The sequence below is a fragment of the Hydractinia symbiolongicarpus genome, chromosome 2, assembly GCF_029227915.1.
Source record: "Hydractinia symbiolongicarpus strain clone_291-10 chromosome 2, HSymV2.1, whole genome shotgun sequence".
Classification (NCBI taxonomy): Eukaryota; Metazoa; Cnidaria; class Hydrozoa; order Anthoathecata; family Hydractiniidae; genus Hydractinia; species Hydractinia symbiolongicarpus.
Window position 1 is genome coordinate 18,976,302 of NC_079876.1, and position 4,220 is coordinate 18,980,521.

Genomic DNA, 4,220 nt, shown 5'->3' on the forward strand with positions numbered 1-4,220 from the left:
AAGTTCTTTTGTCTCGCACAAAATGACATCACAAACGGTTTTAAAGTCTTTAGAACGGGGATTTTTAGAGAACAAAATTTTAGATATTTTAAAATGACATGTTTGATAAGACAGCTGATGCTTGTGAAAAAATCATACGAATCAGATGTTGTGCAGAATTAAAGGTTTTATATGTTATCTTTACGCTATGTGCAACAGTGAAAAAGGGGAAGTTTTGAAAATACGTAAATGTGCACGAATGGAAGAACTGCTGAAGTTATTAAATTGTCTGTACACAGCAATGGAGAACTGTTGAAGTTTCTATGTCCTGCAGCACTAAAGCTTACAGCATGCGATATTTTTAACAAAGAGCTAAAATACTTTGGAGCTGTAGCCACGCTTAAGGGTAAAAAGTTTTTAGACGTGAGCAGTTTTTTCCTCATTACCTAAATATGGACAAAATGTCAAACAGTGAATGTTTTGCAGCCGGCATACTGCTAGGTCGCTACTTTTGCAAACACATATAGTACAGGCAGACAGCGTTGAGAAGCTTAGCACGCTCGCACACTAAAATAATTCACGGCTGGGACCACGAATGCCCCGAAGTTCGTGAATAATGACCTTGCCGAAGTCAGCAACAATTAGCACTTAAGAATTTGGACTTTACCAAATAACCTAAGACCCACTCTGAACATTGACAAGTGAACTTTGACAAGTTTGCCCACGCAATCACTTGTGGTGGCGAAATTGGAAACCAGCTGTGTTGTTCCAACATATTTTGTCCACGACTGTAGCTTATACTCGATACGTCCACTCTTAAAAAAGGAATAATTACTTTTTTTATCTGATCTGAGGCTTGTTTGGCAAGAGACAAAGAAACATACGTTTCAGTCACCAAAACGTAATTTAAACAATTCAAAGGCACAAGGACCAATGTCGTGAAATGCTCAAACTCGACATATTAACTGCATGGAGTGAATTAGGCGAGCAAAAAACGTAGTTTTTGAACAAAATACTACGACGTCATTTAATAAACTGTGATGTAGTAAGTTCTGCTGCAACATAACAATTGGTAATCCGTGGTGCGAACTAAATAAAGTCAAAGTCAAACGAAGGGTGATTCAAACCCTCTTCGCTCGTGCGCGGATGGAATGAAGAATGATGTCATGCTGGAATGTAGTCATGGAATATGTGAACGCTGTTTACAAAATCTAGGAGGGAGGAGAAAGATATATATAGCACTCATCTACCCTTTGTAAACTAATTGCGGAGTCAAAAGAGTAAGGGTAATTACTGAGGACAGAAGTTAAACTTTAGGGCGTGAAATTGAAGATATGATACTATAAATTTGTCTTCAGCATGTATAATCATAAAGGTAAAAGAAGAATTAGAACGATTATTGTAGGATTATTGCAGGATTATTGCAGGATTATTGTAAGATAGATAGTAGATTGCGAAACTTTGTACAGCAATACTTGTGATATTGCTCGCTCAAATAATCACAGTTGTTTATTACCATCAATGCATCCAAGCTATGGGTCAATGGAACATGTTTAAAGCTGTAATATAGTTAAAAGCAAAAGCAAAAACAAGATATGATAAAATAACAACACCAACAACACCATATTTGTTTTAATTTTATTAATTTTCTAGGCTTTTCATTGATTAATAAACAATAAGACTATATATTCCAGTTGTCTTTGATAATTATCTACCTATTTCGGTTTCCAGGTATTTTACAGTGTATAACTGCTTCTATTAAAAAACATTAGCATATTAAATAAAACGCGCATGTTGCATATATTAATAAATAGATCATTTAAATTGTTATAACTTACTGAAAGACTTTCTCTCAAGAGTAGCGCCCCCTGCAGTTGAAGAGTCATATCAACATAGTGCTAAGTATTAATTGTTTCGCTAAGTGACATGGGTAGTCGAGCTATAAACGTTAACTAGTAAATTTCTTCAGAAGATTTACTATCAGGCTTAAGATCACTTAATAAAAAAGACATTTTTTAAAATTAGGACGAAAAAAATATTCTACTGACGAGATAATTCATATCCTATCTTATTGCCTCGTGTGCTTCAAAAAATAAATAAATGAATATGTCAGGTGGATACAGTTACAAAGTCGCAGGGGAAATGTTACCAGATATATTTTGCTGTGTTTGTTAAAGTTGATGAATAAAACTAAGGAAATGAAATGTTGACATGCAGTGTGTAAAACGTGTTTGCAAGATCTCGAAGCAAGCAGCAAAGCAAGGTAGGTTGGTTATATATTTATTTATCACAATTTGTGATTAAATGTACTAGTTAGAATGATATATCGTTTGGCATATTATCATGTTGTATATCTTCTGTTTTTTTTACTCCTGTGTTCATAGGTATTGATTATGTTTGCTCAAGCTGTTGGTAAAAATTCGTAAAGAATATTTAAGAACAATTATGTTCCTTAATAATATTTTTTCCTATAATATATTTTTGTGTATTGTAAGGTGAATTCGGCTAAAATGATAAATGGAATCGTACGAGGAGTTAAAGTAGACTGTGAGGATTTAAGAAAAAGGATGTCAAAGGATTGGAGAACCCAGTAATATGCAGGTTAAATGATCAGGGTATACTGATTAGTTGTGCTGTTAAGGTTCTCCCAAATGTTTTATTGTGGATTAGTTATTTGGGTCGATTAGTTATATATATATTTGTAAATTGCGATTTGTATAGAGGTTAAAACCTCTACAAATTAAACAATTGAATCAGTGGACTAGTTTTATTATCACTTCTTGTCATTTTCTTATGTCATAACAAAGTGATAAAAAAAATTTTTAAATTTTTGATTTTTATTAATTTTTCTTTTCAGCATCACCTTAAAAGTGCAATTTTAAGCTTGTAAATTGTACATTTGAACATGTGAAGAAACAATTGAGCGTCATATGCTGTGTAGCCATAAAAAAAGTATTTGTCAGTCTGTAATATGCGAGTATTGCTGAGTTATATGCCTGAATTTTAAAATGCGTGTAATCACCTTGTGTGTTTATAAAAGAAAACTTTACCCTGAAAATTTCTTTGTTAACTGTCAACCAGAATAAGTTTAAATGTGTCATAGAAAAAAACAACTTACCTCAATTTCCTTTCACATGCAAAAAAAACGTTGATTTTCTTTGCAGGACTTATGCAACCATAAAAGCACAACAAGGTCTAGCCAATAGTTGTCGAATGCATGCAATCACAGAAAAAAGTAATTCTTGAGAGATGACTTTTTCATGTTTTCACAGTAATGTGTATATAAATAAATCAATAATTTTCGGACTATGACAAATCAATCGAAGTCTCTGCGTTATTCTTTATGAATTAATTGTTTTAGCTTACTCAAATTACCTAGGCAAACTTTTTCTCCTAACTAAAAAGACAAAGAATTATTTCTTTCATGTTCACTAAAAAGACCCAAGCAATTATTAATAGATTGATAGAAAAAAGAAAACCGCTGTTTCGCACGAACTCAGAATGAAAATAAGCTGCACGTACACTGGGTGTGATGTAATTCGAAAACATCATTCAAGAGAAATGTAAAAAGATAGATGTGATGGATGCTAGTATTACTGAAAACACCCAAGAATGCATGTTGCCTGTCAGCCAAGTAAATTTTATATAGCTATACATATATTCATTTGTGGAAGTTTTCTGTATTAATTTCTCTACAGTATTTCGTTTAAAAACCTTCAAAGTATGGCTAACTACTTCCTAATACTGTTCTTTTTTATACTTAGTTTTTCTCTAGCTCAACAAAAATATTGTGCTGCCAAGGCAATACACATAATCGACGAGGATGATGTTGCTATAAATAATTGCGACTATCATACATTACGTAACCTTAACAATCAATTGTGAGATAACAAAACAGCAAGCTGCAATGATTGAACTAGTCTACTGACTCTTTTGTTTTTAAATTGTAGAGGTTACACCCTCTAAATATACTTTCCATGTTCAACTTAAACATTGCTTCTCAAAAACTACATGTTCCTGTATTGGAAATAGACGGTGTTTTATTAAGATTTCTTGTTTGTTTATGCTTTATGTTTTATTGCATCATGGCATTTTGTTTTATAGTCTGTCTGCTTTTCTTGTTTACTTTTATATTTAGGGTATAGTTTTGTAGTATTTGTTTTAGCGTTTTTGATTTGTCAGTAAAACCTCACAACAGTAGTTTTTTTTGTTTCAGCTGTTATAGTAAAACACTTTGTTAG